Below are 26,179 nucleotides of genomic sequence, written 5' to 3' on the forward strand. Positions count from 1 at the left end.
AGTATGGCGAAAGAATACAGCTCTGACACACACCTTCCCTGACTTTAAACCACGCATGTATCTCCTTGTTCTGTTTGAACGACTGCCTCTTGGTCTATGTACAGGTTCCTCATGAGCTCAATTAAGTGTTCTGGAATTTCCATTCTTCACAATGTTATCCATAATTTGTTATGAGCCACACAGTCAAATGCCTTTGCATAGTCAATAAAACACAGGTAAACATCTTTCTGGTTTGGTATTCTCTGCTTTCAGCCAGGATCCATCTGACAGCAGCCATGATATTCCTTGTTCCATGTCCTCTTCTTGAATTTCTAGCAGTTCCCTGTGCATGTACTACTACAGCCACGTTTGAATGACCTTCAGCAAGATTTTGCTTACATGTGATAGTAATGATATGGTTCCATAATTTCCACATTCGGTTGGATTGCCTTTCTTTGGAATAGGCATAAATACGGATCTCTTCCAGTCAGTTGGCCAGGTAGTTGTCTTCCATATTTCTTGGCATAGACGAGTGAGCACCGCCAGCGCTGCATCTGATTGTTGAAATATCTCAGTTGGTATTCTGTCAGTTCCTGGAGCCTTGTTTTTCACCAGTGCCTTCAGTGCAGCTTGGACTTCTTCCTTCAGTATCATCCGTTCTTGATCATACGCGACCTCCTGAAATGACTGAACATCAAACAATTCTTTTTGGTACAGTGACTATGGGTATTCCTTCCATCTTCTTTTAATGTTCCCTGCGTCATTTAATATTTTGCCCGTAAAATCCTTCAATATTTCAACTCAAGGCTTGAATTTTTTCTTCACTTCTTTCAGCTTGAGAAAAGCCTAGCATGTTCTTCCTTTTTGGTTTTCTAACTCCAGGTCTTTGCACATGTCATTATAATACTTCATTTTGTCTTCTTGAGCTGCCCTTTGAAATCTTCAGCTCTTTTGTTTCATCATTTCTTCCTTTTGCTTTAGCTACTCAATATTCAAGAGCAAGTTTTAGAGTCTCTTCTGACACCCATTTTGGTCTTTTCTTTCTTTCCTGTCTTTTTAATGACTCCTTTCTTTCTTCACGTATGATGTCCTTGATGTCATTCTACAACTTATCTGGTCTTTGGTCGTTAGTGTTCAATGCATCAAATCTATTCTTAAGATGATCTCTAAATTCAGGTGGGATATACTCAAGGTTGTATTTTGGCTTTCTTGGACTTGTTTTAATTTTCTTCAGCTTCAACTTGAATTTGCATATGCACAATTTATTGTCTGTTTTGCAGTCAGCCCCTGAGCTTGTTCTGACTGATGATATTGAGCTTTTCCATCATCTCTTTCCATAGATGTAGTCAGTTTGATTCCTGTATATTCCATCTGGCAAGGCCCATGTGTAGGTGCTGTTTATGTCGTTGACAAAACGTATTTGGGATGAAGAAGTTGTTGGTCTTGCAAAATTCTATGATGCGATCTCTGACATCATTTCTACCACCAAAGCCATAGTTTCCAACTACTGATCCTTCTTTGGAAACTATGGTGGTGTAGTGGTCAAGAGCTACCGCTGCTAACAAAAGGTCGGCAGTTCAAATCCACCAGGTGCTCCTTGGAAACTCTATGGGGCAGTTCTACTCTGTCCTATAGAGTCACTATGAATTGGAATCAACTCGATGGCAGTGGGCTTGGTTTTCTTGGTTTTGATCTTTCTTTGTTTCCAACTTTCGTATTCCAATCACCAGTAATTACCAATGCATCTTGATTACATGTTTGATCAATTTCAGACTGCAGAAGTTGGTAAAAACCTTCAGTTTCTTCATCTTTGGCCTTAATGGCTGGTGCATAAATTTGAATAATAGTATTAACTGGTCTTCCTTGTAGACATATGAATATTATCCTATCACTGACAGTGTTGTACTTCAGGATAGATCTTGAAATGTTCTTTTCAACAATGAATGCAATGCCATTCCTCTTCAAGTTGTCATCCCTGGCATGGTAGATCATATGATTGTCTGATTCAAAATGGCCAATACCAGTCCATTTGAGCTCACTAATGCCTAGGATAACAATGTTTATGTATTTCATTTCATTTTTGACCATTTCCAATTTTCCTAGATTCATACTCCCCACATTCCAGGTTCTGATTATTAATGGATGTTTGCAGCTGTTTCTTCTCATTTTGAGTCTTGCCACATCAGCAAATGGAGGTCCTGAAAACTTGATTCCATCCATGTCATTAAGGTTGACTCTACTTTGAAGAGGCAACTCTTCCCCAGTCATCTTTTGAGTGCCTTCAAATCTGAGGGGCTCATCTTCCAGCACTATATCAAATAATGTCCTGCTGCTATTCATAAGGTTTTCACCAGCTAATTTTTTTTCAGAAGCAGACTGCTAGGTCTTTCCTAGTCTGTGTTAGTCTGGAAGCTTTGTTGAAACCTGTCCACCTTGGGTGGCCATGCTAGTATTTGAATTCTGGTGGCATAGCTTCCAGCTTCACAGCAACAAGCAAGCCACCATAGTATGACAAACTGACAGATGTGTGGAGGGGATACATAGTAGGTGTGTAGCAAATGTTGGTTGGATGAATTAATGGAGAGTCATTGGAAGCATTAAAATTCCATGTAGGGTTTGTGAAAACCTAAAGACCATCCTTTTTATCCTACACTGTGCTATTCTTGAGTCAACTACTTAATATTTGAGTCTATAATCCAAATACCATATCTTCTGTTTGGCTGGATTTCTCTTTACCTGAAGCTGAATCTCCTCAACTCACTCCCACCTGTACAAGGACTTGCTTCTTTGTGTTGTATGTACCTCTACTTGAAGACCCAGGCTTCCCTAGTTTGTCTGAACCTTTTACTTCCCAGCCATTATCCTAATATTCTGGACTAAGGAAGCTGAACAAGAGAAACTGTGTTCAGCCAAGTTAGTGGTCCTGAGGAGGCAAGCCTATTTAAGACACAGACTTGCTCAGGAGATGGAGGCAACACTTGGCTGCAGTGTGGTTAGATCTGCACTGAGTAAGGCCACCTGCTGGTTCAGCACCTTTCCAAATAATTAAGCAATCTACTGAGAGCCTGGGGTTTGGAATCATTGAAAAAGATTTGGAGAGAAGTACAAGTAAGAATTCTATAGATGCTTTCCCCCTAGCCAACAGTTCCATTAACGAAATTTATTTTAGTGTTTTGGAAGCATGAAGATTTTAGTTCAGTCATGGACGCATTCAGCCATTACTCAGTCCTCAGTCAGCAGATTGAATGGAAGCTCAGAAGAAAAAAAAAAAATCTGGGGCCCTGGGCCATCCCTAAGACCTAGGCACAACTGCGGTTATGCCAGGAAGAGGGTACCTGGGACCCTGTACCAATTTCATTGAGTATCTCTTATGGGTCACAGGAATGATATCTGGTAATTTCCGTCTCTAGATCCAGAATCGATCACCAAAATTAAGAATCTTAGAAATGGATAAAGAAGCCCACAGAAATAAGTTCCTAGAATGGGGAAGGATGTAGTGACCTAATAATTCTCCACTCCTAAAGCCATCCAGTCCCACAGCTGGACCACTTAGTGACTACTTGGAGACTCAACACTGTACCAGGCTCTATGATCAATGCCATTTCTGATCAGGGAGAAGGTAGGAAGCCTTTAGTTATTAGTTTGGTGGTGCAGCATAAAGTCTGCCTTATTGTAGTCCCCACTCTGACCTTGCACTCCTGAGTGTGGTAGATAAATTGACACTCACCTTATGCTTTCTAATAAGGCCTCACCTGGAAACTCTGAAGTTCCAGACTTGTACTCTTATCTTCCTCCTATGGACCTGAACTCTTAACTGCCTCTGTGTTTTCAGGACTGTAAGCTTGCTCTAACAAGAGATTGCTAGGATCAGATTCCTCTTTTGCTAGTAAAGTCTTAAGTAGATTTAACCTATCAGTGTTGAAATCTTCTAGGATAACCTGCTCTAACCCATTGGATCAGCTAGTTTTCACACCATAACCCCACTGCAACTCCATCTGCACTGTCCTGTCATTTGTCTGAGCCCCGATCATGAAAGAATACAGTTGAGTGCATTAACACCCCCATGTCAACATTTTTAGCTGCATGTAGAGCCCAGGGCATGGCTAGAACCTGCTTAGGCAGCAGGACATCCAGAAGTCCTAGGGATGTCGCTGAGCGTAAAGGGGATTACCATTTCTTCCTCTGTACTAAAAGCTACCAACCATTTCAAGGAGCCTGGCTTCCAGTACTGCATGGGTTCATTTACATCAGGCTTCCAAGACTTTGGTACTGGACCATATGCCTTCATTCCAAAGAACTAGCCAATTAAGGATCTTAAACTGCTGGGGAGCCATAAAAACTTCCCTAAACAATAACTACACACAGTGTCACTTCCAAGACTGAGATTTTGTCATTTTATTTTAGGCATTCTAAATTAAGCCCTAGGGAAACATTTACTGCTAATAAATAATCACTTGTAGTAATATGCATTATTGTTGAGATAATAGACTATATCAATATCTATTCATGTTATTGTAACTGGGAAATCAGATATGAGAATACTACTCTGTGTCCAAGCATTGAGAAAAAACAAATGTTAATTTCCATTGTGTCACGTTTGGTTTAAATTATTCATTCTAAAATATAGGCATGTATTCATCTTCAATATAAAGAATTCATTTGTTACCCAGCCACATTTAATTTTCGTCCAATTTCTCTGTAAAACAATTTTATATGATAGGACACAGAAAACCAATCCCCTTGTTCTTGAGTCATTTCTGACTCACAGCGACCCTATAAGACAGAGTAGCACTACTCCATAGGGTTTCCAAGGAGCAGCTGGTGGATTTGAACTGCCAACCTTTTGGAAAAAAAGAAAAGACCAAGATGGATGTCAGAGGAGACTCTGAAACTTGCTCTTGACTGTCGAGCAGCTAAGGCAAAAGGAAGAATTGATGAAGTAAAAGAACTGAACAGAAGATTTCAAAGGACCTCTCGAGAAGACAAAGTAAAGTATTATAATGACATGTGCAAACAGCTGGAGATAGAAAACAAAAAGGGAAGAGAACACACCCGGCATTTCTCAGGCTGAAAGAACTGAAGAAAAAATTCAAGCCTCAAGTTGCAATAGTAAAGGACTCCATGGGGAAAATATTAAACGACACAGGAAACATCAAAAGAAGATGGAAGGAATACACAGTCATTATACCAAAAAGAATTAGTCGATATTCACCCATTTCAAGAGGTGGCATATGATCAGAAACTGATGGTACTGAAGGAAGAAGTCCAAGCTGCTCTGAAGGCATTGGTGAAAAACAAGACTCCAGGAATTCATGGAATATCAATTGAGATGTTTCAACAAACAAATGCAGTGCTAGAGGTGCTCACTCATCTATGCCAAGAAATATGGAAGACAGCTTCCTGGCCAACTGACTGGAAGAGATGCATATTTATGCCTATTCCCAAGAAAGACGATCCAACCGAATGTGGAAATTATACAACAATATCATTAATATCACACGCAAGCAAAATTTTGCTGAAGATCATTCAAAAACAGCTGAAGCAGTATATCGACAGGGAACTGCCAGAAATTCAGGCTGGTTTCAGAAGAGGACGTGGAACCAGGGATATCATTGCTGATGTCAGATGGATCCTGGCTGAAAGCGTCGAGAATACCAGAGGAATGTTTACCTGTGTTTTATTGACTATGCAAAGGCATTTGACTGCGTGGATCATGACAAACTATGGATAACACTACGAAGAGTGGGAATTCCAGAACACTTAATTGTGCTCATGAGGAACCTGTACATAGATCAAGAGGCAGTTGTTCAGAGAGAACAAGGGGACACCGCTTTGTTTAAAGTCAGGAAAGGTGTGCATCAGTGTTGTATTCTTTCACCATACCTATTTAATCTGTATGCTGAACAAATAATGTGAGAAGCTGGACTATGTGAAGAAGAACAGGGCATCAGGATTGGAGGAAGACTCATTAACATCCTGCCTTATGCAGATGATACAACCTTTCTTGCTGAAAGTGAAGAGGATTTGAAGCACTTACTAATGAATATCAAAAACCACAGCCTTCGGTATGGATTACACCTCAACATAAAGAAAACAAAAATCCTCACAACTGGACCAATGAGCAACATCATGATAAATGGAGAAAAGATTAAAGTTGTCACGGATTTCATTTTACTTGGATCCACAATCAACAGGCATGGAAGCAGCACTCAAGAAATCAAAAGACGCACTGCATTGGGCAAATCTGCTGCTGCAAAGGACCTCTTCAAAGTGTTGAAGAGCAAAGATGTCACCCTGAAGACTAAGGTGTGCCTGACCCAAGCCATGGTATTTTCAGTTGCATCATATGCATGTGAAAGCTGGACAATGAATAAGGAAGAACGAAGAAGAGTTGACGTCTTTAAATTGTGATGTTGGAGAAGAATGTTGAATATACCGTGGACTGCCAAAAGAATGAACAAATCTGTCTTGGAAGAAGTGTGGCCAGAATGCTCCTTAGAGACAAGGATGGCGAGACTGCGTCTTACATACTTTGGACATGTTGTCAGGAGGCACCCTGGAGAAGGACATCAAGCTTGGCAGAGTACCAGGTCAGCGGAAAAGAGGAAGACCCTCAATGAGGTGGATTGACACAGTGGCTGCAACAATGAGCTCAAGCATAAGAATGATTGTAAGGATGGTGCAGGACTGGGCAGTGTTTCGTTCTGTTGTACATAGGGTTGCTATGAGTCGGAACAGACTCGACGGCACCTAACAAAAACAACAACAGGACACAGAAGAACAAAACAGTCCGTGACTTACTAGTTGAGAAAAAACACATTGAAATTCACTAAAAGAGAATGCTGATGAAACCCTTACATTTTAAAAAAAGGACCTTCATAATAAACTTTAAAATTAATATCTTGAAGTTTAAAAAGTCTTAGCTCAGATTCTTTTGCTTCCTCTCTGTTGGACTACATTTCAGAATATGTTGATTTTTAAGAAAAAACCCTGACTTATATTTTTACCAAATATTATCAATTCTTCAGGTGGAGAATCACAGCCTTTGATTGGCTCCCAATTTTTCATTCGAGGTTTTTATCCACAAGAGAGGATTGACAAAAAAACAACTACACTTTTTTCCTGCGGATGATTTAAAGCTTAGTTTAAAAAAGACATTTGTTCCAAAAATAAATTTGGATGGCCTGAGACTCAGGAAATAATTGACTGTTGGAGAATCTGAAGCCACTCCAACATTTTTGTTTACGATGTTAGGATCAAGCACCTCTACAAACATAAATGAGCAAGAATTACAAGGAAGAGAGTGAACTGGTGGTAAATAATCAATAAAAATAAAAACAATTTAATAAAATGAGCTTCAGTCCAACCTAATAATTTGTCTGACAATAGCTAGTCCAGTGATATTCGTACTGGCTATGATGTAAATCTACAATAACTAAGTGTTTTAAAAGAAACACTAAACCAACTACCTTCTAGAAATTGTGATGTTAAATAAAAAATACTGAGTTTGTTGGACTTTATAAGACTGGAACAGGAAAAGCATTAATAAATGGAAAATCATCCTACAAGTTCTAGGTTTTCTTTTCAAACTATACACTTTAGCTTCTGTGGTGGACCAATGCTCCCACTGAAGTGGCCAGGACTTGAGGGACCAATATCCCCAGATAAAAAGAATATTAAGGAAAGATCAACATTTGCACCATTTTTCTCTGTAAGGCATTTAATAAATTTTAAGCTATGTAAGGCAAAGCCTAGGAAACAGCAGAAACAACTGAAATGCAGTGTGGAATTTTTGACAGTCTCATGGTGTGTGGGAGACAAGAATTGGGTTTCAGTTTCCGCCAAAAAGGAAGAGCCCTAGTAAACATCCAGCCTTTCACTCAGGATTCCTAAAAGCTACATCAAGCCTGGCGGTAAGCCAAGCCTTATAAACTTTATAACTCATCTTTGAGTTAACTCAATTCCTGATTGGATTCAACTGACATGACCCCATGTTAGAGATCTAACAAAAGATAGGGGGAATCCTCTTTGGAGAAAGATAATACCACCCAAAGCCATAAATATTTTTAATCACAATGTCCATCGTTAAAAAAAAAAAGCAAATAACAGGTATATAAAAAAATAAGACCCATAGGTGACCCAGATATTGAAGTTCTCAGACATGTACCTAAAAATAACTGAGATCGTGATGTTAAAAAAATAGAAATCAAAATGGAGAATTTTACCAGAGTACTATTTTTTTAAAATTAAAAAACTGAAAAATAGAATGTAAATTAAGCTGTAAATAGATGTTTTATAACTAATTACATACAACTGAAGAGAGAATTAATGAATTGGAAGCTAATTTGGTAATTATTCGAGCATAGAGAACAAAAAGAGTGCAAAATACAGAGTAAAAGGTATATGGGATATGGTGAAAAAGTTCCTTCAAAATCACAGAAGGAAAATAAGATAGAAACAATATGTAAAGAGATAATGACCAAGATTTTTCCAAAACTGGTATAATAAATCTAGTCACAAATTCAAGAAGTGCTACAAGCCATAAGCAGGATAAATACACACACACACAGGGTACATTATGGAAACTAAAGATTACTGAATATCTTACAAGCAGGTAGAGGAAACAGAAGCATTACTTTCAAAGGAGCAACAATATGTCTGACAGCTGACTTCTCAACATAAATAATGAAAACCAGAAGACAATGAGACGACATCCTCAAAGGACTGAGGAAAAAAGTCAAGTAACATAGAATTCAAGAGGTCTGGTGGCACAGTGGTTAAAGTATATTCAGTGAAAATGTGCTTCAAAAGTGAATGCAAAATTAATGTATTCCTTGACAAACACTAAGATAATTCATCTCCAGCTGATCAGTACAGAAAGAAACAGCAAAGGGAGAAGAAAAATATTCCAAATGCTAGCAGAAATTCAGGAAGAAATAAAGGGCACAAGAAAGGGAAAATAGTGGGTAACTCTAAAATATTATTGACTTCTACTACTAAAAATAATGTCATATTGTATGGTTTAAACTATATTCTAAAATTACAATTCATGACAACAAAAACACAAAAGGCAAGATGGGAGTATATACAGTTAAAGTGTTCTAATATCCTAGCACTATTTAAATAGTGGATCCCTGGTGGCATAGTGGTTAAGAGCTTGGCTGCTAACCAAAAGGCTGGCAGCTCAAATCAACCAGCCACCACTTGGAAATTCAATGGGGCAGTTCTACTCTGTCCTATAGGGTAGGTATGAGTTGGAACCAACTTGACAGCACCTAACAACAATAACAATCTAAATAGTAGAAAACCAAAAACATGATTGGCATTTCTCAAGCTAAAAGAACTGAAGTTGAGTCGTAATACTGAAGGATTCTATAGGGGAAAATATTAAACAATTCAGGAAGCATCAAAAGAGATGAAAGAAATACACAGAGTAACTGTACCAAAAAGAATTGGTTGACGTTCAACCGTTTCAGGAGGTAGCATATGATCAGGAACTGATGGTACTGAACGAAGAAGTCCAAGGTACACTGAAGGCATTGATGAAACACAAGGCTCCAGGAATTGATGGAATACCAATTGAGATGTTTCAACAAACACATACACCTGTGGAAGTGCTCACTTGTCTATGCCAAGAAATGTGGATGACAGCTACCTGGCCAACTGACTGGAAGAGATCCATATTATGCCTATTCCCAAGGAAAGTGATCCATAGATCAAGAGGCAGTAGTTCGAACCGAACAAAGGGATACTGCATGGTTTAAAGTTAAGAAAGGTGTGCATCAGGGTTGTATCCTTTTACCATACCTATTCAGGCTGTATCAATAGGTTGACTTTGAGTCAACTCAATTCCAAGAAGCTAGACTATATGAAGCAGAACACAGCATTAGGATTGGAGAAAGACTTATTAATAGCCTGCATTATGGAAATGACACAACTTTGCTTGCTGAAAGTGAAGAGAACTTGAAGCACTTACTGATAAGATCAAAGACCACAGCCTTCTGTATGGATTACACCTCAACAGAAAGAAAACTAAAGTGCTCACAACTGAACCAATAAGCAACATCATGATAAAGAGAGAAACAATTGAAGTTGTCAAGTATTTCATTTTACTTGGATCCACAATCAATACCCATAGAAGCAGCAGTAATGAAATAAAAAGACACATTGCATTTGGGCAAATCAAATCTACTACAAAAAACCTCTTTAAAGTGTTGAAAAGCGAAGATGTCACCTTGAAGACTAAGGTGTGCCTGACCCAAGCCTTGGTGTTTTCAGTTGCCTTGTATGCATGTGAAAGCTGTGCAGTGAATAAGGGAGACAGAAGAATTGTGGTGTTGGTGAAGAATATTGAATATACCATGGACTGCCAAAAGAAGAAATAAATCTGTCTTGGAAGAAGTACAACCAGAATGGTCCTTAGAAGCAAGGATGGCGAGACTATGTCTCACATACTTTGGACATGTTAACAGAAGGGATTAGTCCCTGGAGAAGGACATCAAGCTTGGTAAAGTAGAGGGTCAGAAAAAAGAGGAAGACCCTCAGTGAGATGGATTGATAACACTGGCTGCAACAGTGGGCTCAAGCACAATGATTGTGAAGATGGCACAAGACCAGGCAGTGCTTTGTTCTGTTGTACATGGGGTCGCTGTGAGTCTGAACTGACTTGAAGGCACCTAAAAACAACATTTAAGTAGTGGAAATGTTCTAAATCATGACTCAAGTAAGTCAAGGAAAAATTCTGTAATCTCTATATTTACCACTAAAAGAATAGCAAAATAATTATCTAATAATGATAATAGGAGAGAAATTGAAACAAACAGTGACAAAAAACTGAATCAACCCCAAGGAAGGGGGTAGAAAGCAGAAAAAAAGGACACAAAAGTAGAAAACTATATTACATGTAAATGAGTTAATTATTTCTATTAAAAACACCTATTGTCAGTCTGAGACGATATAATTTAAATAAAAGGATCCAGAAAGGTTGAAAATAAATGAGTAGAAAAATGTATACTATGCAAACTCTAACTGATAGCTTGTGTAGCTGTATAAATAGGCAGATTTAAAGGCAAGAAACATTTCTTGAAATGAAGAAGAATCTTTCATGCTTGTAGGTGTCCATCCAACAGAATACATATGATTAAAAACTTGAGTGCATCTGAGAAAATAGATACAAAATATATTACGCAAATAATGTGAAACCTCTATGTTTATTTGCCAATCATGCCCTCCCCCCAACAAGTTATTTTTGTAAGCACCATTGTGCTAATTTTTTACAGCAACACGTAAAAAAAAACTGGCACTGCGTTCTTACAAAAATACCTCCCAGGGGGAGAATGCAGTTGGCGAACAAACATAGAAGGTGTACATTATTTTTGTAAAAACATGGTAAACAAAAAACAGATTGAAGTAAAAAAGAGACAAATCCACAGAGTGAGAAATTTTAGCACACCTCTCTCAGTAATTGATAAAACAAGCACATACAAAAATAAGTAAGGATATAGGAAATATGAACGATGTGATAACAAAATTAATGTAATTAATGCTGCATCAGCAATTACAGAATATACATACTTTTTTCATGTCATATGGAAAATTTATCAAAATTGATCATTTGCGATCATAAAACAAGACTCAACAATTTTGAAACGATTAAAATTATGCTCTCTTACCACAGTGAAACTGAACTAGAAATTTAAAAAAATCACTAGAGAACCCTCAAATATTTGGAAATTAAGCAACTCGTTTTAAAATAAACCTTGAGTCAAAAAGAAATCTCAGCGGAACTAAATGATATTTTGGACTGAATGACAATAAAAATATAGCGTATTAAAATATATTTGATACAATTTACTAACACTAAGATAAGAAGAGATGGAAAATCTAAATACTTTTTTAAAGCTTAAATCTGTAATTAAAAGCTTTCCACTAGGAAATCTCTAGATCCAGATGATTTCACTTGTGAACATTTCCAAACCTCAAGGTAGATATAACACCAATATTACAAAATTTTTTTCCCAAGAATGGAAAAAGAGGGAATACTTCCTAATTCATTTTAATGAGGTCAGCATAATCTTCATATCAAAGCCCAGCAAGAATGTTACAACCAAAGAAAGTTAATGGCCAGTTTCTCTCATGAACATAGATGCATAATCCTAAACAAGATATTATCAAATTGAATCAGTAATTTATTAAAAAAGATACAAATCACAAAAAGTTTAATTTATTCCAGGAATGTAAGGTAGATTTAATATCACAAAATTCAATAAAATTCAATTTACTGCATTAATTTAATAAGGAAGAAAATAATAATATCATATCATCGAATCCAGAAAAAAACATTTGATCATATTCAAATCCAATAATGTATTTTTAAAAATTTGTTGTATTTTAGGTGAAAGTTTACAGCGCAAATTAGTTTTTCATTAAAAAATTTATGCACATATTGTTTTGTGACATTGGTTGTAATCCCTGCAATGTGTAAGCACTCTCCCTCTTTCTCTTTCCACCCTGGGTTCTCCTCGCCCATTCGTCCACTTTTCCAGTCACTTCCTCGCCCATTCGTCCAGTTTTCCAGTCACTTCCTGGCATCTCATCTTTGTTTTTAGGCAGATGTTGCTCATTTGGTCTGGAACACTTGATTGAACTACAAAGAATGTTCCTCACGTGTATTATTGTTTGTTTTATTGACCTGTTTTAATCTTTAGCAGAAAAGTGGACTTCAGGGTGGCTTGGGTTCTGAGTTAGCAGGGTGTCTGGGGGCCGTCGTCTCAGAGGTTCCTCCAGTCTCTGTCAGACCAGTATGTCTGGTCTTTTTTTGTGAATTTGAATTTTGTTCTACATTTTTCTCCTGCTCTGCCTGAGACCCTCTATTGTGATCCCTGTCAGAGCAGTTCGTGGTTGTTCCCAAACACCATCTAGTTCTTCTGGGGTCAGGCGTGTAGAGGCTGTGGTTCCTGTGGTCCGTTAGTCCTTTGGACTAATATTTTCCTCGTGTCTTTTGTTTTCTTCATTCTCCTTTGCTCTGAATGTGTTGGGACCAATAGATGTAAGACCCCAGATGCTGTTCACCAAAGTAGGCTGTAGAGCATTTACGTTAAGAACTATGTTATGCCAATTGACCTAGATATTCCACAAGGCCATGGTCCCCAGCCTTCAGAACCAGTAACTTGGTCACTAAAGGTTTTTGGATATGTCTAGGAAACTTCTAGGACTTTGCCTTGTTCAAGTTGTGCTGACTTTCCCAATATTGTATGTGGTCTTTCCCTTCACCAAAGTTAACACTTGTCTGCTATCTAGTTAGTGATTTCCCCTCCCCACACCTTCCATTGCTCATAACCATAAAAGATTTTTTTTTCTTTCTGTATGTAAACATTTTCTTGGGTTTTCATAATAGTGGTCTCATACAATATTTGTCCTTTTGTGTTTGACTTATTTCACTCAGCATAATGGCCTCCGGATTCATCCATGTTGTGAGATGTTTCACAGATTCATCATTGTTATTTGTTGTTGTGTTGTATTCCATTGTGTGCATGTACCATAATTTGTTTATCCATTCATATGTTGATGAGCACTTGGTTGTTTCCATCCTTTTGCTATTGTCAATAATGCTGCAACAAACATGGGTGTGCATTTGTCTATTCATGTGACAGCTCTTATTTCTCTAGGATATATTCCTAGGAGTGGGATTGCTGTATTGTATGGTATTTCTATTTTAGCTTTTTAAGGAGGCTACAGATTGTTTTCCATAGTGGTTGTACCATTTTACATTCCCACCAACAGTGCATAAGAGTTCCAATCTCCCTGCAATCTCTCCAACATATGTTATTTTCTGGTTTTTTTTTTTTTTTTAATGTTATAACTTCATTTATTGTATACTAAAATTTAGATATTTATCTCTTTTACAAGATTATGTAAATTAGCAAATAATACTTCAGAGATAGGATATAAGTTAAATAATCTTGTATAAGTATCCTTTTTTAACTTTATTATGCTTGGGTGAAAATTTACAGCTTTGATTAATTTCTCACTCCAAAATTTATACACATATTGTTTTGTGAAATTGGTTGCAATCCCCACAATGTGACAGCATCCTTCCCCTTTCCACCCCAGCTTCACTGTGTCCGTTCGACCAGTTCCTTTCCTTTCCTGCCTTCTCGTCTTGCTTTTGGACAGGAGTTGCCCGTTTGGTCTCATATATTTGATTGAGCTAAGAAGCATGTTCCTCACATGTGTTATTTTTTGTTTTATAGGCCTGTCTAATCATTGTCTGAAAAGTGGGCTTTAGGAATGGCTTCAGATCTGGATTAGCAGAATATCCTGGGGCCATAGTCTCAGGGGTTCCTCCAGTCTCTGTTAGACCAGTAAGTCTGCTCTGTTTTTGTGAATCTGAATTCTGTTCTACATTTTCTCCTATTCTGTTCAGGACTCTCTGTTGTAATCCTTGTCAGAGTGGTTGTTGGTGGTAGCCAGGCACCATCTATTTCTTCTCATCTCAGGCTGGTGGAGTCTCTGGTTCATGTGGTCCTTGAGTCCTTTGGGCTATTTTCCTTGTGTCTTTGGTTTTCTTCATTCTCCTATGCTCTGGACGTGATGGGACCAAAAGCTGTATCTTAGATGACCGCTTGCAAGCTTTTAAGACCCCAGACACTACTCATCAAAATGAGATGTTGAACATTTTCTTTATGAACTACATTATGCCAATTGCCCTAGATGTCCCCTGAGACCATGGTTTCCAGTACCCAGCCCCAGCTATTCAGTCCCTCCAAGTATTTGGATGTGTCTAGGAAACTTCTATGCTTTTGATTTGGTCCAGTTGTGCTGACTTCCCCTATATTGTGTGTTGTCCTTCCCTTCACCGAAGTTGTACTTGTTTACCATCCAGTTAATGATTTCCCCTCCTCCTCTCTCCCCACCCTCGTAACCATCAAAGAATGTTTTTTCTGTGTGTAAACCTTTTCTTGAGTTCTTATAATACTGGTCTCATACAATATTTGTCTGTTTGTGACTAACTTATTTTACTCAGCATAATGCACTCCAGTTTCATCCATGTTGTGAGATGTTTCATGGATTCATCATTGTTCTTTATACATTTATTTGTTTTTATTAGTGCTAGTAACATTGGGATGAGATGGTATCTCCTTGTAGTTTCGATTTGCATTTCTCTAATGATTGTGAGAATTTCCTCTTGTGTCTGCTAACTGCTGAATGTCTTCTTTGGTGAAGTGTCTATTCACATCCTTTGCCCGGCTTTTTAATTGGACTATTTCTCTTTTTGTTATTGAGGTGTTGACGTATCCTATGCATTTTAGAGATTAGACCCTTTTCAGATATGTCATAGCCAAAAATTTTTTCCCAGTCTGTAAGTTCTCTTTTTAGTCTTTTGGTGGTTTCTTGATGAGCATAAGCATTTAATTATTACGAGCTCCCAGTTATCTAATTTATCTTCTGATGTTTGTGCATTGTTAGTTATGGTTTGCATTGTATTTATGCCATGAATTGGGGTGCCTAGTGTTGTCCCTGTTTTTTCTTCCATGATCATTATCGTTTAAGGTTTTACTTTTAGGTCTTTGATAAACTTTGAATTGGTTTTTGTGTATAGTGTGAGATATGTGTCCTGTTTAATTTTTTACAGGTGGACATCCAATTTAGCTAGCACCAAAGGAAACCCTGGTGGCATAATGGTTAAGTGCTACAGCTGCTAACCAAAGGGTTGGCAGTTCGAATCCGCCAGGTGCTCCTTGGAAACTCTATGGGGCAGTTCTACTCTGTCCTATAGGGTCACTATGAGTCGGAATCGACTCAGCAGCACTGGGTTTGGTTTTTTTTAATTGGTTAAAAAGACTGCCTGTTCCCTCATTTAATGGACTTTTGTCAGTGATCAACTGACCATAGGTGAATGGATTTACTTCTGAGTTCTCAATTCTGTTCCATTGGTCAACGTGCCTGTTGTTGTACCAGTACCAGGCTGTTTTGACTACCGTGGCTGTATAGTAGGTTCTGAGATAAGGTAGTGGGAGGCTGCCTACTTTGTTCTTTTACTTCAATACTGCTTTGTTTATCTGGGGCCTCTTTCCTTTCCATAAAATGTTGGTGATTAGCTTATCCATCTCATTAAAGAATGCTGTTGGCATTTGGATCAGGACTGCATTATATCTGTAAATCACTTTGGGTAGAATTGACATTTTCATAATGTTCAGTCTACCTATCCATGAGTATAGTATGTTCTTCCATTTATGTAGATTTCTTTGGGTTTTTTGCAGTAGTGTTTTGTAGTTTTCTTTGTATAGGTCTTTTACATCCCTGGTTAGATTTATTTCTAAGTATTTTGGTTTTTTAGGGGCTGTTATAAACGGTGTTGTTTTCCTGATTTCCTTTTTGAAGTTCTCTTTGTTGGTGTATATGGATCTAACTGATTTTTGTATGTTGATCTTGTATCCTGTTACTCCGCTGAGTGTTTCTGTTAGTTACAGTGGTTTTTTTTTTGTGTGTGAAATCTTTGGGGTTCTGTATGTATAGAATCATATCATCTGCAAAAAGGAATAGTTTTACATCTTCCTTTCCAATTTGGATGCCCTTTCGTTTTGTTTCTTGCCTTATTACTTTAGCTAGGACTTCCAGCACAATGTTAAATAAGAGTGGTAGTAAAGGGTAAAATTGTTCCCACTCTCAGGGGAATGCTTTTAGCCTCTCTCCACTGAAAATGATATTGGCTGTGGTTTTGTATCCAAAACCCCAAACCCATTGCTGTCAAATCGATTCCAACTCATAGCGACCCTATAGGAAAGAGTAGAATTGCCCCAAGGGGTTTTCAAGGAACACCTGGTGGTATTGAACTGCTGACCTTTTTGTTAGCAGCTGAGCTCTTAACCACTATGCAACCAGGGTTTTCTGGTTTCATATAGATGCCCTTTATCATGTTGAGAGTGTTCTCTTCTACTCATATTTTATTGAGAGTTTTTATCAGGAATGGGTGTTGGAGTTTATCAAATGCCTTTTCTGTGTTGATTGAGATCATCATGTGTTTCTTTTGTTTTGTTCTGTTTATATGGTGGATTACACTGATTAAGTTTTCTAATGTTGAACCATCCTTGCATACCCGATATTATGAATTCAATTTGGTCATGGTGTATTATTATTTTTTTTATGATGCTGAATTCTATTGGCTAGAATTTTGTTGAGAATTTTTGCATTTATATTCATGAGACATAATGGTCTGTAATTTTCTGTCCTTTTTATTTTTTGTGGTGTCTTTGCCTGGCTTTGGTATCAGGGTTATGCTGGCTTCATAGAATGAATTAGGGAGTATTCCTTCTTTTTCTGTGCTCTGTAATAGTTTGAGTGGTACTGGTGTGAACTTTTCTCTGAGTGTTTGGAAGAATTCTCCAGTGAAGCTGTCCAGGCCAGGGCTTTTGTTGTTTTTGTAGGTAGTTTTTTTTTTTTTTTTTAAACTACCTCTTCAATCTTTTCTCTTGTTATGGGTCCGTTCAGATTTTCTATCTGAGCTTGTGTTAGTTTACGTAGGTAGTGTATTTCTAGAAATGTATCCATTTCCTCTAGGTCCTCAAATTTGTTGGAGCACAATTCTTCATAGTATTCTGCTATGATCCTTTTTATTTCAGTTAGATCTGTTGTAATGTCCCCTATCTCATTTCTTATTTGGATTATTTGCTTCCTCTCCTGCTTTTCTTTTGTCAGTTCGGCCAGTGGTTTGTTGATTTTGTTGATCTTTTCAATGAATCAACTTTTCGTCTTATAGATTCTTTCTGTTTTTTTTTTTTTTTTTCCCTATTTCATTTATTTCTGCTCTAATCTTCATCCTTTCCTTTCTTATGGTGGCTGTGACCTTCTTTTGCAGTTCTATTTGTTCAAGTAGTATGGCTAACATTTTGATTTTGGCCCCTTCTTTTTAGATGTACGTATTTATTGGTGTAAATTGACCACTGAGTGCTGCCTTTGTTGTGTCTGAAAGGTTTTGTTATGATTATTTTCATTCTCTTTTGCTTCTAAGACATTTTTCTTTTAAATACCCTCTTTGGTTTATTCTATTAGCCAGTTTTTTTGAAAGCAAGGTATTACTCAGTTTCCATGTATTTGATTTTTTTTTTTTTTTTTGCTGTTCATGTTTGTTACTGATTGCTAATTTTCTGTCTTTGTGATCAAGAGAGAATTCTTTGTATTATTTCAGTGTTTCAGATTTTATTGAGGGTTGCTGTGTGGTCTCAAATGTGGTCTATTCTGTAGAATGTTCCATGTGCATTGGAAAAAATGTATTCTTTGCTGCTGTTGGATGGAGTGTTCTATACATGTTTATGAGGTTAAGTTGGTTGATTTTGGCCTTTAGATCTTCTGTATCTCTGTTGACATTCTTTCTCAATATTCTGTCATTCACCAAGAGTTGTGTGTTTAATTTTCCTGCTATTATTGTCCCCTACACATCTGTCAGCTTTTCCTACTGTGGGGGTTTGCGTGTTGCTGTGATGCTGGAATATATGCTACCAGTAGTCAAATACCAGCAGGGCCACCCAGGGCAGACAAGTTTTAGCTGAGCTTCCAGACTAAAACAGATTAGGAAGAAGGACCCACAGGTTTACTTCTGAAAAGAATTAGCCAGTGAAAACCTTATGGATAGCAGCAGAACATTGTCTGATATAGTGCCAGGAGATAAGCCCCTTAGTTTGGAGGGCACTCAAAAGATGACTGGGGAAGAGCTGCCTCCTCAAAGTAGAGTTGACCTTAGTGACTGGGATGGAGTCAAGCTTTTGGGGCCTTTGTTTGCTGTTGTGGCACAACTCAAAATGAGAAGAAACAGCTATAAACATGCATTAATAATTGAAACTTAGGATGTACAAAGTATGAAACTAGGAAAATTGGAAATTGTCAAAAATGAGGTGGAATGCATAAACATCAATATCTCAGACATTAGTGAGCTGAACTGGACTGGTATTGGCCATTTTGATTCAGACAATCATATGGTCTACTACTTCAGGCATGACAACTTGAAGAGGGATGGGGGTTGCATTCATCATCAAAAAGAACGTTCAAGATCTATCCTGAAGAACAACACCGTCAGTGATAGCATAATATCTACACACCTACAAGGAAGAACAGTTAATACAACTATTATTATTTAAACTTACACACCAACCACTAGGAAACCCTGGTGGCATAGTGGTTAAGTGCTACAGCTGTTAACCAGGAGGTTGGCAGTTCAAATCCACCAGGAGCTCCTTGGAAACACTATGGGGCAGTTCTACTCTGTCCTACAGGGTTGCTATGAGTTGGAATTGACTTGACAGCGGTGGGCTTGGTTTTGGTTTTTACCAACCACTAAGGCCAAAGATGAGGAAACTGAAGATTTTTACCAACTTCTGCCATCCGAAATTGACCGAATATGCAATCAGGATGCATTGATAATTACTAGTGATTGGAATGCGAAAGTTGGAAACAAAGAAGGATTGGTAGCTGGAAAATATGGCCTTGGTGATAGAAATGATGCCAGAGATAACTTGATAGGATTTTGAAAGACCCACAACTTCTTCATTGCAAATACCTTCTTTCAACAACATAAATGGCACCTATACACGGGATCTCGCAAGATGGAATAACGGGAATCAAATTGACTACATTTGTGGAAAGAGATGATGGAAAAGCTCAATATCATCAGTCAGAACAAGGCCAGGGGCTGATTGTGGAACAGACCATCAATTATTCACATGCAAGTTCAAGTTGAAAATAAAGAAAATTAAAACAAGTCCACAAGAGCCAAGCACAACCTTGAGTATACCTCACCTAAATTTAGAAACCGTCTCAAGAATTTATTTGATGCGTTGAACAGTAATGAATTATAGAATGACATCAAGGACATCGTATATGAAGAAAGCAAGAGGTCATTAAAAAGGCAAGAAAGAAATAAAAGACCAAAATGAATGTCAGAAGAGACTCTGAAACTTGCTCTTGAAGTCGAGTAGCTAAAGCAAAAGGAAGAAATGATGAAATAAAAGAGCTGAACAGAAGATTTCAGAGGGAAGCTCAAAGAAGACAAAATGAAGTATCATAATGACATTTGCAAAGACCTGGAGATAGAAAGCCAAAAGGGAAGAACATGCTTGGCATATCTCAATCTGAAAGAACTGAAGAAAAAATTCAAGACTTGAGTTGCAATACTGAAGGATGTTATGGGCAAAATATTAAACAATGAAGGAAACATCAAAAGAAGATGGAAGGAATACAGAGTCACTATACCAAAAATAATTGACTGACATCCAACCATTCCAGGGGGTAGCATATGATCATGAATGGATGGTACTGAAAGAAGAAGCCCAAGCTGCACTGAAGGCATTGGTGAAAAATAAGGTTCCAGAAATTGACAGAATACCAGCTGAGATGTTTCAACAAACAGATGTGGCATTTCAAGTGCTCACTCACCAGTCAGTCTGGCTAACTGACTGCAAGACATCCATATTTATGCCTATTCCCAAGAAATGTGATCTAACCAAATATGGAAATTATCAAACAATATCATTAATATTAAACCCACTGCCATCGAGTTGATTCCGACTCGTAGCATCCCTACAGGACAGAGTAGAATTGCCCCATATATTTCCAAGGACCACCTGGTGGATTCAAACTGCTGACCTCTTGGGTAGCAGCCATAGCACTTAACCACTACGCCACCAGGGTTTCCATCATTAATATTACATGCAAGTAAAGTTTTGCTGAAGATCATTCAAAAGCATCTGCCCCAGTATATTGACAGGAAACAGCCTGAAATTCAAGGTGGATTCAGAAGAGGACATGGAACAGGGGATATCATTGCTACTGTCAGATTGATCCTGGCTGAAGGCTGAGACTATCAGAAAGATGTTTACCTGTGTTTTATTGACTATGCAAAGGCATTTGACTGTGTGACTCATAACAAATTATGGATAACATTGGGAAGAATGGCAATTATAGAACACTTAATTGTGCTCATGAGAAACCTGTACACAGATCAAGAGGCAGTTGTTTGAACAGAACAAGGGGATACTGCCTGGTTTAAAGTCAGGAAAGGTGTGTATCACGGTTGTATCCTTTCACCATATTTATTCAATATGTATGCTGAGCAAATAATCCAAGAAACCGGACTATAAGAACATGGCATCAGACTTGGAGAAAGATTCATTCACAACAGCATTATGCAGGTGACACAACCTTACTTTCTCAAAGGGAAGAGGACTTCAAGGACTTACTGATGAAGATCAAAGACCACAGCCTTCTGTATGGATTACACCTCTACATAAAGAAAACAAAAATCCTCACAACTGGACCAATAAACAACATCCTGATAAAAGGAGAAAAGATTGAAGTTGTCAAGGATTTCATTTTACTTGGATCCACAATCAACAACCATGGAAGCAGCAGTCAACTGGGGTCCTTCTAGTCTCAGTCAGACCATTAAATCTGGTCTTATGAGAATTTGGGGTCTGCATCCCACTGCTCTCCTGCTCCCTCAGGGGTTCTCCGTTGTGTTCCGTCAGAGCAGTCATCAGTTGTAGCCGGGCACCATCTAGTTCTTCTGGTCTCAGGATGATGTAGTCGCTGGTTCATGTGGCCCTTTTTGTCTCTTGGGCTCGTAATCACCTTGTGTCCTTGGTGTTCTTCATTCTCCTTTGATCCAGGTGGGTTGAGACCAATTGATGCATCTCAGATGGCTGCTTGCTAGCATTTAAGACGGCAGATGCCAGTCTTCAAAGTGGGATGCAGAATGTTTTCTTAATAGATTTTCTTACGCCAGTTGACTTAGATGTCCCCTGAAACCATGGTCCCCAGACCCCTGCCCCTGCTACGATGGCCTTCAAAGCATTCAGTTTATTCAGGAAACTTCTTTGCTTTTGGTTTAGTCCAATTGTGCTGACCTCCCCTGTACTGTGTGCTGTCTTTCACTACACCTAAACTATTTATCTACTATCTAATTAGTGAATACCCCTCTCCCACCCTCCCTCCCTCCCCCTTCTTGTAACCACAAAAGAATTCAACATCCTTGTTTCTAATGAGTATTCTGGCTGTACTTCTTCCAAGACGGATTTGTTAATTATTTTGGCAGTCTGTGGTATATTCAGTATTCTTCTCCAGCACCATAATTTAAAGGCATCAATTCTTCTTTGGTCTTCTGTATTCATTGTCCAGAGGTAATTGAAAACACCGTGGCTTGGGTCAGGAGCACCTTAGTCTTCAAGGTGCTTTTTAATATGTATATATATATATTTTTATTAACTTTTGTTGAGCTTCAACTGAAAGTTTACAAATCAAGACAAACTGTCACATACAAGTTTATATACACCTTACTCCGTACTCCCACTTGCTCTCCCCCTAATGAGTCAGCCCATCCAGTCTCTCCTTTCGCGACAGTTTTGCCAGCTTCCAACTCTTTCCATTCTCCCATCCCCCCTCCAGACAGGAGATGCCAACACAGTCTTACGTGTCCACCTGATACAAATAGCTCACTCTTCCTCAGCATCTCTCTCCTACCCACTGTCCAGTCCCTTTCATGTCTGATGAGTTGTCTTCGGGAATGGTTCCTGTCCTGGGCCAACAGAAGGTCTGGGGACTATGACCGCCAGGATTCTTCTAGCCTCAGTCAGAACATTAAGTATGGTCTTTTTGTGAGAATTTGGGGTCTACATCCCACTGATCTCCTGCTCCCTCAGGGGTTCTCTGTTCTGCTCCCTGTCAGGGCAGTCATCGGTTGTGGCCGGGCACCAACTAGTTCTTCCGGTCTCAGGATGATGTAGGTCTCTGGTTCATGCAGCCCTTTCTGTCTCTTGGGCTCTTAGTTGTCGTGTGACCTTGGTGTTCTTCATTCTCCTTTGATCCAGGTGGGTTGAGACCAATTGATGCATCTTAGATGGCTGCTTGTTAGCATTTAAGACCCCAGACGCCACATTTCAAAGTGGGATGCAGAATGTTTTCATAATAGAATTATTTTGCAAATTGACTTAGAAGTCCCCTTAAACCATGGTCCCCAAACACCCACCCTTGCTTCGCTGACCTTTGAAGCATTCAGTTTATCCCGGAAACTTCTTTGCTTTTGGTCCAGTCCAGTCCAGTTGAGCTGACCTTCCATGTATTGAGTATTGTCCTTCCCTTCACCTAAAGCAGTTCTTATCTACTAACTAATCAGTAAATAACCCTCTGCCTCCCTCCCTCCCTCCCGCCTCGTAACCACAAAAGTATGTGTTCTTCTCAGTTTATACTATTTCTCAAGATCTTATAATAGTGGTCTTATACTATATTTGTCCTTTTGCCTCTGACTAATTTCACTCAGCATAATGCCTTCCAGGTTCCTCCATGTTATGAAATGTTTCACAGATTCGTCACTGTTCTTTATCGATGCGTAGTATTCCATTGTGTGAATATACCACAATTTATTTAACCATTCATCCGTTGATGGACACCTTGGTTGCTTCCAGCTTTTTGCTATTGTAAACAGAGCTGCAATAAACATGAGTGTGCATATATCTGTTTGTGTGAAGGCTCTTGTATCTCTAGGGTATATTCTGAGGAGTGGGATTTCTGGGTTGTATGGTAGTTCTATTTCTAACTGTTTAAGATAACGCCAGGTAGATTTCCAAAGTGGTTGTACCATTTTACATTCCCACCAGCAGTGTTTAAGAGTTCCAATCTCTCCGCAGCCTCTCCAACATTTATTATTTTGTGTTTTTTGGATTAATGCCAGCCTTGTTGGAGTGAGATGGAATCTCATCATAGTTTTAATTTGCATTTCTCTAATGGCTAATGATCGAGAGCATTTTCTCATGTATCTGTTAGCTGCCTGAATATCTTCTTTAGTGAAGTGTGTGTTCATATCCTTTGCCCACTTCTTGCCTGGGTTGTTTGTCTTTTTGTGGTTGAGTTTTAACAGAATCATACAGATTTTAGAGATCAGGTGCTGGTCGGAGATCTCATAGCTGAAAATTCTTTCCCAATCTGTAGGTGGTCTTTTTACTCTTTTGGTGAAGTCTTTAGATGAGCATAGGTGTTTGATTTTTAGGAGCTCCCAGTTATCTGGTTTCTCTTCATCATTTTGGGTAATGTTTTGTATTCTATTTATGCCTTGTATTAGGGCTCCTAAGGTTGTCCCTATTTTTTCTTCCATGATCTTTATCGTTTTAGTCTTTATGTTTAGGTCTTTGATCCACTTGGAGTTAGTTTTTGTGCATGGTGTGAGGTATGGGTCCTGTTTCATTTTTTTGCAAATGGAGATCCAGTTATGCCAGCACCATTTGTTAAAAAGACTATCTTTTCCCCAATTAACTGACACTGGGCCTTTGTCAAATATCAGCTGCTGATATGTGGATGGATTTATATCTGGGTTCTCAATTCTGTTCCATTGGTCTATATGCCTGTTGTTGTACCAGTATCAGGCTGTTTTGACTACTGTGGCTGTATAATAGGTTCTGAAATAAGGTAGAGTGAGGCCTCCCACTTTCTTCTTTTTCAGTAATGCTTTACTTATCCGAGGCTTCTTTCCCTTCCATATGAAGTTGGTGATTTGTTTCTCCATCACATTTAAAAAATGACATTGGAATTTGGATCGGAAGTGCGTTGTATGTATAGATGGCTTTTGGTAGAATAGACATTTTTACTATGTCAAGTCTTCCTATCCATGAGCAAAGTATGTTTTTCCACTTAAGTAGGTCCTTTTTAGTTTCTTGTAGTAGTAGTTGGTAGTTTTCTTTGTATAGGTCTTTTGCATCTTTGGTAAGATTTATTCCTAAGTATTATATCTTCTTGGTGGCTACTGTGAATGGTATTGATTTGGTTATTTCCTCTTCAATGTTCTTTTTGTTGATGTAGAGGAATCCAAGTGATTTTTGTATGTTTATCTTGTAACCTGAGACTCTGCCAAACTCTTCTATTAGTTTCAGTAGTTTTCTGGAGGATTCCTTAGGGTTTTCTGTGTATAAGATCATGTCCTCTGCACATAGAGATAATTTTACTTCTTCCTTGCCAATCCGGATGCCCTTTATTTCTTTGTCTAGCCTAATTGCTCTGGCTGGGACCTCTAGCACAATGTTGAATGAGAGCGGTGATAAAGGGCATCCTTGTCTGGTTCCCTTTCTCAAGGGAAATGCTTTCAGGCTCTCTCCATTTAGAGTGATATTGGCTGTTGGCTTTGTAGGGATGCCCTTTATTATGTTGAGGAATTTTCCTTCAATTCCTATTTTGCTGAGAGTTTCTATCATAAATGGGTGTTTGTCAAATACTTTTTCTGCATCAATTGATAAGATCATGTGGTTTTTGTCTTTTGTTTTATTTATATGGTGGATTACATTAATGGTTTTTCTAATATTAAACCAGCCTTGCATACCTGGTATAAATCCCACTTGGTCATGGTGGATTAATTTTTTGATATGTTGTTGAATTCTATTGGCTAGAATTTTGTTGAGGATTTTTGCATTTATGTTCATGAGGGATATAGGTCTGTAATTTTTCTTTTTTTGTGATGTCTTTACCTGGTTTTGGTATCAGGGAAATGGTGGCTTCATAGGATGAGTTAGGTAGTATTCCGTCATTTTCTATGCTTTGAAATACCTTTAGTAGTAGTGATGTTAACTCTTCTCTGAATGTTTGGTAGAACTCTGCAGTAAAGACATCCGGGCCAGGGCTTTTTTTTGTTGGGAGTTTTTGATTACCATTTCAATCTTTTTTTTTTTATGGGTCTATTTAGTTGTTCTACTTCTGATTGTGTTAGTTTAGGTAGGTAGTGTTTTTCCAGGAATTCATCCATTTCTTCTAGGTTTGCAAATTTGTTAAGAGTACAATTTTTTATAATACTCTGATATGATTCTTTTAATTTCCATTGGGTCTGTTGTGATGTGGTCCATCTCGTTTCTTATTCGGGTTATTTGTTTCCTTTCCTGTATTTCTTTAGTCAGTCTAGCCAATGGTTTATCAATTTTGTTAATTTTTTCAAAGAACCAGCTTTTGGCTTTGTTAATTCTTTCAATTGTTTTTCTGTTCTCTAATTCATTTAGTTCAGCTCTGATTTTTATTATTTGTTTTCTTCTGGTGCCTGATGGATTCTTTTGTTGCTCACTTTCTATTTGTTCAAGTTGTCAGGACAGTTCTCTGATTTTGGCTCTTTCTTCTTTTTGTATGTGTGCATTTATCGATATAAATTGGCCTCTGAGCACTGCTTTTGCTGTATCCCAGAGGT

Source organism: Elephas maximus, chromosome 4 (genome assembly GCF_024166365.1).
Source record: "Elephas maximus indicus isolate mEleMax1 chromosome 4, mEleMax1 primary haplotype, whole genome shotgun sequence".
Taxonomy (NCBI): domain Eukaryota; kingdom Metazoa; phylum Chordata; class Mammalia; order Proboscidea; family Elephantidae; genus Elephas; species Elephas maximus.